Source organism: Dendropsophus ebraccatus, chromosome 6 (genome assembly GCF_027789765.1).
Source record: "Dendropsophus ebraccatus isolate aDenEbr1 chromosome 6, aDenEbr1.pat, whole genome shotgun sequence".
NCBI classification, from domain to species: Eukaryota; Metazoa; Chordata; class Amphibia; order Anura; family Hylidae; genus Dendropsophus; species Dendropsophus ebraccatus.
The window spans coordinates 85,531,812-85,545,289 of NC_091459.1; positions in this window are offsets into that span (position 1 = coordinate 85,531,812).

Genomic DNA, 13,478 nt, shown 5'->3' on the forward strand with positions numbered 1-13,478 from the left:
GCAAACCTGACCGGGCGGAAGGGATGTGACGTCACCGCGAAAGTCGCGTCTCTACGTCTATGTAGACCCGACTGCGGAAGGCCTGGCGCAGGGATACGTAAGGATGTGATGGGTGGCAGCTGCTACTTTGAGCAATGTGAGCCAGTGTCAGGTGTCTGAGTGCCGGCTATACATAGTGTTCTGTGTGTATGGACACGTCCCTCCATAGACATCTATGGCATCTAACCTGGGGATCACCAGCTGCTGCGAAACTACTGTTCCCATCGTGCCCTTCCGGCTGATGGGGGTTGTAGTTTAGCAATAGCTGGTAGTTTACAGTCATAATGTTTTTATTGTGTACATGTCAGTGACCATAGTGCCACCTGACTGCCAGTCTACTAACCCCCAATACCCCCGTACTGATTCTCTGCGGAAAATAAGCTGCAAGTCATTACGTGTGAAGGCACCCCATCGGTGTTTTTATATCTGATGTTTTACCTGCAGTTTTTTTTTTTATTATCTTTATAGGATCCTGGCTTTTCTATTGAAATTTTGGTGGAAAAAGGCCAATATGCATACAGCCATATTTTAGGCCAAAAAGTGGCCGCGATGGGGGCGGCGGACGAGGATCTGCCGCGGGGGGGCGTGCGGGCAGGGGAGACGTTGGCACCGGTTCGGGGAGGTCCAAGGAGTGGAGGAAGAGGCAGCAGGAGGCCGGAGAAGACCGGGGATCGGCGGAAGGTGGTCCGGGTGAGTGGAACTCCGGACGCTTTCCTGATGTGCATCAGGAAAGCGTCTGGGGCCCGGGCGCTCCCATAGACTTCTATGGCGGCGTCCGGGCCGGATTTCCGGACGAAAATAGGACCGGTTCTAAATAATCCAGTCCTATTTTCCGGAACGGACACCCTTCCGGAAAATTCCGGAAGGGTGTCCGTGTCCAATGAAAGTCTATGCGTCCGGAAATCCATCCGGATTTCCTGATAGGAAATCCGGGAGGTTTTTCCGGACGTGTGAAGGGGGCCTTACACACACAGCGTTTTTCTTTCCTTTCTGGTAAGGGTGTGGCATTTTTTTTTTTTTTTTTGCAAACTGTTGCGTTTTTTCTCCCATAGACTTCAATGGGATTGTTCTGGTCGTCTAACAACTGCCATATATTTTTTTTCCTGGCGTTTTTGTCACCTTCTGTGGTCCAGCAGCTAGGTCATGTGATGGCAGAGGAAAGTTCAGCTCACAAAAAAAGCCTAAACCACACACAAGACGTTAATAAAATGGCCAACGAGGGTTGTGGGGGTGTAATTTTTTTTATTACTTATCTCAATTGAGCCCTGTGTTTATTTCTTTATTTTTTACAGGCTTAGTAGTGGCAGCCGTCTGATAGTCAGCATCCATTACTAAGTCGGGGGCTAGTTAGCGTGTATAAAATGGCTAACACCCCCCTTCACCATTATTACCCCAGTAACCACCGCACCAAGGCTGCATTCCCACGTTCCGTGATCCTGACGGATCGCGGACGTGGAATGCATGTACCGGAGCCCCCCCGCGCCCGGACAGCATCTGTAATTAGATGCTGGGAGCGGGGGAGACTGTATTCATAAGCGCCGCGCTGTAATGAATCAGCCGCGCGGTGCTGGTACTACAGCGCGGCGCTTATGAATACAGTCTCCCCCGCTACCCAGCATCTAATTACAGATGCTGTCCGGGCGCGGGGGCCTCCGGTACCTACATTCCACGTCCGTGATCCGTCAGGATCACGGAACGTGGGAATGCAGCCCAAGGTTACCGGGCAATGGCAGGAAGCAGTAGTTCCGCAGCAGCAAAATTGGCACAGCAAAAATCTTTTTCAAATCAATTGGTGTCAGAAAGTTATATAGATTTGTAATTTACTTCTATTAACAAATTTTAAAGGGACTGTACCATCAGGCCCAGCTGAAGCACTGAAGGCGGACCGACCCACCCCCCAGTGGGAGGAAACCCCCGCCCCTCTATGATACAGCTCCATTGATTCTAATGGAGCAGTGTCATAGAGGGGCGGAGGTTTCCTCCCTCTCAGGGTGGGTCAGCCCACCCTCAGTGCTTCAGCCCAGGCCTGATGGTACATTCCCTTTAAGTCTTCCCACACTTCTTAGCTGCTGTATGTCCTGCAGGAAATGTTTTATTTTCAGTCTAACACAGTGCTCTCTGCTGACATCTCTGGCCGAGGCAGGAACTGTCCAGAGCAGGTGAGGTTTTCTATAATTCTTTATTTCACACCTACTGTTGATTTAGACTTTGAAAGTTATAATGACAGGTACACTTTAAGGGTATATTCACACGAACAGACTCGCAGCGAGAATCTCGCTGCGAGTCCGGCAGGTCCTGGCAGTTCCCACACATGGCTATTTGCTGGTCACATCAGGCTTCCTTAGGGTATATTCACACAAACGGACTCGCGAGATTCTCGCTGCGAGTCCAGCAGGTCCTGGCAGTTCCCACACACTATATACTCGCTGCGGTCTGAACGACCACAGCGAGTATGTAATTCTACCGCCCGTAACCCCTTCTGCTCCCCCGCTGTAAGCATACATTACCTGTCCTCGCTGCACGGGTCCGGCGTCCTGCTCTCCCGTCCGGCCAATCAGTGGCTGCGGCTGGGCAACACACTAATTGGCCGGACGGGAGAGCAGGACGCCGGACCCGTGCAGCGAGGACAGGTAATGTATGCTTACAGCGGGGGAGCCGGGCGGGAGCAGAAGGGGTTACGGGCGGTAGAATTACATACTCGCTGCGATCATTCAGACCGCAGCGTGTATATAGTGTGTGGGAACTGCCAGGACCTGCCGGACTCGCAGCAAGAATCTCGCTGCGAGTCCGTTCGTGTGAATATACCCTAAGGAAGCCTGATGTGACCAGCAAATAACATTAGGCCATGTTCTCATTTGTGTTGGAATCTCCTATGGTAAAAGATAAAGAATATCACTGCATGCAGAGGTTTCAGTTCTAACTAATGTCATCCACCTCAACAGAACCAACCGGTCCCCATCATTTAACAGATCCAGCCATGTCAAGGCTATATAATGATTAGGGATGGTCCGAACCTGCCGAGGTTCGGGTTCGTACGAACCCGGACTCTCGGCAATGATTCCCGCTGTCTTAAACCTCTGTGGAGAGGGTGGATAAAGCGGGAAGGCTGCCTGGAAAACTGGGATACAGCCTATGGCTGTATCCTGGTTTTCCAGGCGGTCCTCCGGCTGTATCCACCCTCTGCACGGAGGTTTAAGACAGCGGGAATCATTGCCAAGAGTCCGGGTTCGTACGAACCCGAACTTCAGCAGGTTCGGACCATCCCTAATAATGAGCCTCCATGGGGATAAGCTACGTCCAGGCTATATGATGAGCCTCCATGGGGATGAGCCACGTCCAGGCTATATGATGAGCCTCCATGGGGATAAGCTATGTCCAGGCTATATGATGAACCTCCATGGGGATAAGCCACGTCCAGGCTATATGATGAGCCTCCATGGGGATAAGCCACGTCCAGGCTATATGATGAGCCTCCATGGGGATAAGCCACGTCCAGGCTATATGATGAGCCTTCATGGGGATAAGCCACGTCCAGGATATATGATGAGCCTCCATGGGGATAAGCTATGTCCAGGCTATATGATGAACCTCCATGGGGATAAGCCACGTCCAGGCTATATGATGAGCCTCCATGGGGATAAGCCATGTTAGGCTACATGATGAGCCTCCATCGGGATAAGCCATGTCCAGGCTACATGATGAGCCTCCATGGGGATAAGCCACGTCCAGGCTATATGATGAGCCTTCATGGGGATAAGCCACGTCCAGGATATATGATGAGCCTCCATGGGGATAAGCAATGTCCAGGCTATATGATGAGCCTCCATGGGGATAAGCCATGTTAGGCTACATGATGAGCCTCCATGGGGATAAGCCATGTCCAGGCTATATGATGAGCCTCCATGGGGATAAGCCACGTCCAGGCTATATGATGAGCCTCCATGGGGATAAGCCACGTCCAGGCTATATGATGAGCCTCCATGGGGATAAGCCATGTCCAGGATATATGATGAGCCTCCATGGGGATAAGCCATGTCCAGGCTATATGATGAGCCTCCATGGGGATAAGCCACGTCCAGGCTATATGATGAGCCTCCATGGGGATAAGCCACGTCCAGGCTATATGATGAGCCTCCATGGGGATAAGCCACGTCCAGGCTATATGATGAGCCTCCATGGGGATAAGCCACGTCCAGGATATATGATGAGCCTCCATGGGGATAAGCCATGTCCAGGCTATATGATGAGCCTCCATGGGGATAAGCCATGTCCAGGCTATATGATGAGCCTCCATGGGGATAAGCCATTTCCAGGCTACATGATGAGCCTCCATGGGGATAAGCCATGTCCAGGCTATATGATGAGTTTTCCCTGTCAGAATGTGCATCAACTGACGTGATCTTAAACTGTCATTGAAAACAATGGAATGCATATTACTCTTTTATGTTCACACTATGTAAGCACAACGGCCGTTGTTTGACACAGCCCTGTCAAACAATGGCTGCTGTCTTACATGTTCACTGGATGAACGTCATTTTATTTTAATTGGAATGCGGGCACATTTAGACTATGTTCCCATACAGTAAGGAGTTCATTGGAAACAGTGAAAGGCTATATTCAGGGCCGGCATCAGCACAGAACCTACCTCTATGGCCACAGAGAGGGAGAGGGGCCCAGTGTTCTAATGTTCATCCCACTCCTTGTAGTGCAGGGTGAGGAGCTGAACGTCAGAAGACACAAAGGGTTAAGGACCTGATCACATGACCCAAAGGTCCTCAACCTTACAATATGGAGAGCAGCCTGACAGTCTCAGTCAGTGTCTGTGTAAGTCAGTCAGTGTGTCAATAATGTGTATTTGTGTATGTTAGTGGTAGTGGTGTCTCAAATGATTGTGCATAGTGGATGGATAAAGGGCCCACTGAGGCTCTGTCACCCAAGGGCCCACAAAAACCTGGAGCTGGCCCTGGCTTTATTCACACACATAGAGGAAGAAAGCTAAGCTGTTTGTGTCTGCGTCAGAGTCTGTGCAAGTCAGTGTCTGTGTCAGAGTGTGTGTCAATAATGTGTGTTTGTGTATGTTAGTGGTGTCTCAAGTGATTGTGCATAGTGTGTGGATGATAGGTGCATAGTGGATGGATGAGGGGCCCACTGAGGCTCTGTCACCCGAGGGCCCATAAAAACCTGGAGCCTATCCTGGCTATGTTCACACACAGTTGAAATTTAGTGGATGGCTGTCATGGCCGTATGTGAACAGTCTTTCTCCTATACACCCTGAGCGAGGAGGGGTAGCTTGGTGCACCACTCAAGGAAGGTATAGGTCTGAGTGCTCCCTAATTACCATTGAAATTACCCCTCTACGCATGTTTCATTTACTCTCCAAATAGAACTATATGGGTGACCATTAAAGGGGTAGTGCAACGGTAAAGAATTATTCACAGAATAACACACATTACAAAGTTATACAACTTTGTAATGTATGTTATGTCTGTGAATGACCCCCTTCCCCGTGTCCCACCACCCCCGCCCGGAAGTGTGTGGTGCATTATACATTACCTGATGTATAATGGCGGTCCGCCATTTTGTGCCAAACGTCATCTTCGGACGGACGGCCGAATCCCTGCCGCCGCTCCCCCTCCGCCACGTCACAACTGTGCTCAGCCGCGATTGGCTGAGCACAGTTATGCTCAGCCAATTGCGGCTGAGCATCGGATGACACTGCAGACGGCGGCTGGCATTCGGAACTGTTCGCCGGCCGGCCGAAGAAGACGTCACTGGCTGAAGATCGGAGACGGGTGTCCGCACATGACAGGCAATGTATAGCGCCCCACACTTCCAGGTACACGGGTGGGGGTGGTGGGACACGGGGAAGGGGGCCATTCACAGACATAACATACATTACAAAGTTGTATAACTTTGTAATATGTGTTATTCTGTGAATAATTCTTTACCGCCGCACTACCCCTTTAAGTCATATGGGTATAGATGGAGCAAGAATAGTTTTATCATGCGCGTCTGGTTTATGATCCATTTTTTTGGTGGAGGTTTTTTGTGGACGCAATGGGGGGCATTTATTAAGTCCGGCGTTTTTTACGCCGGACTTATAAATGCCCCCGCAGCTCCGGCGCTACGGAGATTTATGTAGAGGCGGACTGCCTCTACATAAATCCCGTGCTCGCCGGTGCGCACCGCCGAAAACCTACGCCAGCTGAGGACTGGAGTAGGTTTTCGGCGTACATTTGGGCGGAACGGATGGTAAATCGCGCGGACTCTGAGTCCGCGCCCTCCGTTCCGCCCACTACATGCCCCCTTTCCGCCCCCCTGGCGTACTCGGCGGAAAGTGCCGATTTGCAGCATATGCCCGCAAGAGGTGTTCAGATGCCGCGACCCTGCTCTGAACTGCTGTGATCCCAGCTGCTATCTGCAGCCCGGGACTGCGGCTATTAGCGGGAGCTCCCGCTAATTAACACTGTTAGATGTAGCTGTCAAACATGACAGCTGCATCTAAGGGCCCTATTCCACGGAGCGATAATCGACCGAATCGGCCCGATTCGGCTGATTATCGCTCCGTGGACTAGAGACAACTATCAGCCGAGGGTCCGACCGCGTACCGCTACGTGGAATACCAGTGCGCGGCCGGCGACTGACGATATACATTACCTATTCATGGTGCAGGGCTCCTCTTCTCCTGCTCCTTCCCGGGTCTCACACGCTCCTCCAGCGTCATCAGAAGCTCAGCCGCGATTGGCTGAGCATAACTGTGCTCAGCCAATCGCAGCTGAGCAGCTAATGACGTGGCCGCGTCATCAGCCGCGATTGGCTGAGCACAGTTATGCTCAGCCAATCGCGGCTGAGCTTCGGATGACGCTGCAGAGGGCGGCCGGCACTCGGGAAGATCCGCCGCCCGCCCGAAGAAGACGTCACTGCTGAGGATCGGAGACCGTGGTCGGCACGTGACAAGTGAGTATAGCGCACCACACTTCCGGGTACACGGGTGGGGGTGGTGGGACACGGGGAAGGGGGCCATTCACAGACATAACATACATTACAAAGTTGTATAACTTTGTAATGTGTGTTATTCTGTGAATAATTTTTTATCGCCGGACAACCCCTTTAACCCCTTAACGACATCGGGCGTAAACTTACGCCCTCGCAGCCTGGTACTTAACGCACCAGGGCGTAAATTTACGCCCGATGTTTACCCGACCGCTGCGTGTAAACACGCGGCGATCGGGTAATGATGGCTGCTGTTACTAACAGCAGACCACCGTAGCTTGCCGGCACGGGGGGGTGATTAACCCCTCCGTGCCGACGATCGCTGTAATTGGCTGATTTATCCAAATCAGCCAACTACAGTGATTTTCCGGTTCCCGGGTCATCGGTGACCCGGGGACCCGGAATTTAATGATGATTGGTGCTGTCCGAGACAGCACCAATCATCATTAGTGTGTATACTAGAGGGGGCCATGGTGCCACCCCCCAGATCGCTGCTATTGGCCGGCCAAGCCCGGCCGGCCAATAGCGGCGATCATAGTAAAAATAAATATTTTTACTTTGATCTGCACGCCTCAGTCGGTTACCTGAGGTGAGCAGAGCAGGTGTGTGTGGTGTGTAGTGCACCATACTCACCTGATCGTAGCGTCCGGTGCGGCGAATCGGCGATTCCGTGGCGTCCGCGTCTTCGTTCGGCGTCGGCTTCTTTCCACGTCATCGTTCGGCTTCTTCGTTCGGGTCTTGTCGCGTTTTTTCCGGAGATCTTCGGCTATTTCCGTCAGGTACGTAGTACTGCCCCCTAGCGGCTGGTTAGTGTATATCATACACTAATCAGTGGCTTTGGGGTGAAGAAATAGCATTTTTTTTTTTTTTTTCCCCTCAATTTTTTTTTTTTTTTGCGTCCTTTCGCCGCTGAGTGCCAATCAGCATCGCACGTAAGTGCGCCGCTGATCAGCAACTCCGCTTTTTTGGCGTAGGGGGTTTTTTCCCCCCTTTTCACCCTTTTTTTTTCTATATCCTACCGCCACTGTTTGCTGAAAAGTACCGCACATAAGTGCGGCATTTATCAGCAACTCTTTTTTTGGCGCAGGTTCCCCCCCCCCCCCCCCCCCCCTTACTGTGAAAAACACGTAAAACACAAAACACTACACTACACTACACTACCACACATTACATTACAATACATCTAATAAAGCTTTACACTACACCACTACACCACATTACATTTACATACCCCCCTACCCCAATCCCCGTATAAAAATGTCACAGAAACGATTTTCGGTGGAAGAGGCGTACGCACTTATCGCCTCTGACACCGAAACAGCCAGTGAGGATGAATGGGGGGATCCTTCATTCCTCCATTCATCCTCATCATCATCATCCAGTGATGATGATTATCCTCCACGGCGTCCAAGGAGAACGCCTCGGGCTGCCCCCCGTCAATCCATCCCATCCCCTGCCCCCCAGACAAGTCATCCCATCCCGCCCCCTGCCCCCCAGACAAGTCATCCCATCCCGCCCCCTGCCCCCCAGACACGTCATCCTATCCCACCCCCCGTCCCCCAGACAGGTGACCCCATCCCGCCCACTGTCCCCCAGACAGGTGACCCCATCTGGACCCCAGACCCCCAAAATCATCAGCCCTGGATTCCTGGCTTTACGGCAACGGCGGGAATCCAGGTTAACCCCACAGGTCTCAGAGAAATAGACTTTTTCAAACTCTATTTCTCTGGTGACCTTGTAAATTTGATGGTGGCGCAAACAAACCTGTACGCGCACCAATTCCTGGCCCAGAACCCCTCCTCTTCTTTTGCTAGGCCCATGGCGTGGACCCCTACTGATGCAGCCGAAATGACTAAATTTTGGGGGCTCCTGCTGCACATGGGCCTAGTAAAAAAAACCCACAATGCGGCAATACTGGAGTGGGGATATTATATATAATACCCCACTTTACAGAATGGCCATGGGACGGGTACGATTCGAAACCCTCCTAAAATTCTTGCATTACAATGACAATGCAAGGTGCCCCCCACGAGATGACCCCTCATATGACCGACTGTACAAAGTACGGCCGGTCATAGAGCACTTCTCAGCCAAATTTACTGAGATGTATATCCCAGAGAAATACATCTCAGTAGATGAGTCCCTCCTGAGCTTCAAAGGAAGACTCCATTTCCGCCAGTACCTTCCCAATAAAAGATCGCGGTATGGCGTGAAATTCTACAAACTCTGTGAGAGTACCTCAGGGTACAATTACAGATTTAGAGTGTATGAGGGTAGGGACACCCAAATCCAGCCCCCAGAATGCCCCCCCATCCTCGGAGTTAGTGGGAAGATCGTTTGGGAGCTGATCTTCCCACTGCTGGATAAAGGTTATCACCTGTACGTTGATAACTTTTATACCAGCATCCCCCTGTTTCGGTCACTCGCTGCCCGAGCTACAGTAGCTTGCGGCACGATCCGAAAAAACCAAAGAGGCCTCCCAAGTCACCCTGTTAGAGAAACGATGAGAAGGGGTGCGTGCAAGGCCTATTCCTGTGAAAACATGTTGTTGGTCAGATATAAGGACAAGCGCGATGTCCTTATTCTGACCACAATTCACAGGAATAGCACCACCCCTGTCACTGTACGTGGTACCACAAACGTGGTGAACAAACCTGATTGTATTCTAGAGTACAATCAGTATATGGGAGGAGTTGATCTCTCAGATCAAGTCCTCAAGCCATATAACGCCACGCGAAAAACCAGAACGTGGTAAAAAAAGGTGGCCGTACATCTGGTACAAACAGCGATGTACAACGCTTTTGTGTTGTACCGATGTGCCGGCCACCAGGGGAAATTCCTTGATTTCCAGGAAGCAGTAATCAAAGCCCTGATATTCTGCAGCCACGGAGCGGGCTCCAGCGCTTCTGGATATGAAGGACCCCGTATCGTAGAGGGACAACATTTTCCAGGTGAAGTCCCCCACACTGGAAAAAAGGGGAGATCCCAAAAGAAGTGCAGAGTGTGCCACAAAAGGGGGATCAGGAAGGACAGCATTTACCAGTGTGACACCTGTCCTGATCACCCCGGCCTCTGCATAAAGGATTGCTTCAAGGCGTACCACACGTCATTGGAGTTCTAAATTTTCAATATTCTCTCCCTTATTCTTATTTCAGGGGTCACGTTGATCCAGGGATTAGTCTGATTGCCATTATGGAGTGGGGAAGGAATTTTTCCCCTGTGATGAGGCTACTGTTTTCTGCCTCACTAGGGTTTTTTTGCCTTCCTCTGGATCAACACAGGTTGAATTTGATGGACTCCTGTCCTTTTCAACCTTATAAACTTCTAATTGGCCCAATACCCCCAAATTAATTAAAATTGTTCCTTTTCCCCAACTAAATAGGCATGGCCCCCATTCCTATTAGAGGATGCCATGATGCAATTAAAAAGCCCCTGTGCGGCCAGGACAGTACAAACCCCCCACAAGTGACCCCATTCTGGAAACTACACCCCATAAGGAATCTAACAAGGGGGGCAGCGGGGATATGCCCCCCTGGTGACGGGCACATTTGTGCTGTGAAAGTGAAAAAAAAGTATTTTTCATCTTCACAGCACATGTTCTACATATGTGCTCGTCACCAGTGGGGTCCATATGCCCACTGCACCCCTTGTTAGATTCCTTATGGGGTGTAGTTTCCAGAATGGGGTCACTTGTGGGGGGTTTCTACTGTCTTGGCAGCACAGGAGCTTTGTAAATGCAACATGGCCTCCGTCCTCCATTCCAGCCTCTAAATGGCGCTCTGTCCCTTTGGTGGCTTGCCCTGTGCCCATATGGCACATTATGTCCACATGTGGGGTATTTTCGTACTCAGGGGAAATTACCCTACACGTTTTGCATTTATTTTCTCTTTTAACCCCTTTTGGAAATGAAAAATATCAAGGCTGGACCAACATTTAGTGTAAAAAAAAAAGATATTTTTACACTAAATCATTGATCTAGTCTTTATTTTTTCATTTTCACAAAGGGTTAAAAGATAAAATAAACACTAAATGTGTAGCGCAATTTACCCCAAGTATGGAAATACCCCACATGTGGACATAAAGCATCATGCGGGTGCAGGGTAAGCCTCCAAAGGGAAGGAGCGCCATTTGGCTAGAATGGATGGTGAATGCCATCTCGCATTTACAAAGGCCCTGTGTTGCCAAGATAGTGGAAAACCCCCAAAATTGACCCCATTCTGAAAACTACACCCCTCAAGGAATCTAACAAGGGGTGCAGTGAGGATATTGACCCCTTGATGAAGGGCACATTTGAGCCGTGAAAGTGAAAAAATGAAATTTTTTACTTTCACGTCACATTGTTCCACATTTGTGCCCTTCACCAGTGGGGTCCATATGCTCACTACACCCCTTGTTAGATTCCTTGAGGGGTGTAGTTTGCAGAATGGGGTCACTTGTGGGGGTTTACCACTGTCTTGGCAGCATAGGGTCTTTGTAAATGAAACATGGCCCTTGAAATCCATTCCAGCCAAATCCAGCCTCCAAAAGCCAAATGGCGCTCCTTCCCTTTGGAGGCCCGTCTTGCGGCCGCAATGCGCTTTATGTCCACATGTTGGGTGTTTCCGTACTCGAAACAAACTGCTCTACACGCTTTGAGCTTTTTTTCTCTTTTAAACCCTTGTGAAAAGGGAAAAAATCAAGTATAGACCAACATGTAGTGTAAAAATGTTTTCATTTTTACACTAAATCATTGACCTAGACTTGGTTTTTTCATTTTCACAAGGGGTTAAAAGAGAAGAAACAAAACAAAACGCGTAGAGAAATTTCCCCCGTGTACGGAAATACCCCACATGTGGACTTAAGGCACTATGCAGCCGCAAGACGGGCCTTCAAAGGGAAGGAGCGCCATTTAGCTTTTTGGGGCTGGATTTCGGTAGAATGGATTTCAAAGGCCATGTTGCATTTAAAAAGTCCCTGTTCTGCCAAGCCAGTGAAAACCCCCCACAAGTGACCCCATTATGGAAACTACACCCCTCAGGGAATGTAACAAGGGGTGTAGTGAGCATATGGACCCCACTGGTGACGGGTACAAATGTGGAACAATGTGGCTTGAAAATGAAATATTACATTTTTTGCACTATAATGTTGGTCTAGCCTTGTATTTTTCATTTTCACAAGGGGTTAAAAGAGAAAAAAAGCCACAAAATGTGTAGAGCAATTTCCCCTGAGTCCGTAAATACCCCACATGTGGACATAAAGCGCCATGTGGGTGCAGGGCAAGCCTCCGAAGGGAAGGAGCGCCATTTGGATTTTGGAGGTTGGATTTGGCTAGAACAGATGATGAATGCCATGTCGCATTTACAGAGCCGTCGTGCTGCCAAAACACTGGAAACCCCCCACAAATGACCCCATTCTGGAAACTACACCCCTCAAGGAATCTAACAAGGGGTGCAGTGAGGATATGTACCGCTGGATGACGGGCACATATGTGCCGTGAAAGTGAAAAAATGAAAATTTTCAATTTCACGTCACATTTTTCTACATTTGTGCCCGTCACCAGTGGGGTCCATATGCTCACTGCCCCCCTTGTTAGATTCCTTGAGGGGTGTAGTTTCCAGAATGGGGTCACTTGTGGGGGGTTTCCAGTGTTTTGGCAGCACGAGGGCTCTGTAAATGCGACATGGCACTTGAAATCCATTCCAGTGAAATTCAGCTTCCAAAAGCCAATTGGCGCTCCTTCCCTTTGGAGGCTCGTCCTGCGCCCCCTTGGCACTTTATCGCCACATGTGGGGTATTTCCGTACTCGGGAGAAACTGCACTACATGTTTTGTGTCTTTTTTTTCCTCTTATCCCTTTGTGAAAATGAAAAATTGAAGGCTAGAACAACATTTTAGTGTAAAAAATAAATTTTTCTTTTTTCACGCCATATTGTTCGGAAAATCTGTGAAGCACCTGTGGGGTCCAAATGCTCACCGCACCCCTTGTTACATTCCTTGAGGGGTGTAGTTTTCTAAATGGTGTCCCTTTAGGGGTGTTTTTTAGGTTTTGGCACCCCAGAGCCTCTGCCAACCTGAAGTGGTACAGTCAGAAATGACCAAATATAACGGAGCCATTGAAATGCACTAGGCGCTCCCTTATATCTGAGGCTTGTGGTTGCGTCAAATAGCGCAATAGGGCCACATATGGGGTATTTCTATAAACTGCAGAAACGGGGCAATCAATATTGGGGTGCATTTCTCTGGTAATAGGTTTATAAATATGAAAAATATTGGATTACAATAAAATCTCTGCACGGAAAATTAAAATTTTCAAATTTCTTACACACTTAGCTTTTATTTCTGTGACTCCCCTAAAGGGTTAAAACACTTTCTAGATATGCTTTTGCAGAGTGTGGGGGGTGCAGCTTCTGAAATGGGGTGCTTTGTGGGGCTTTCTAACATACAGGCCCCTCAAATACACTTTAAACC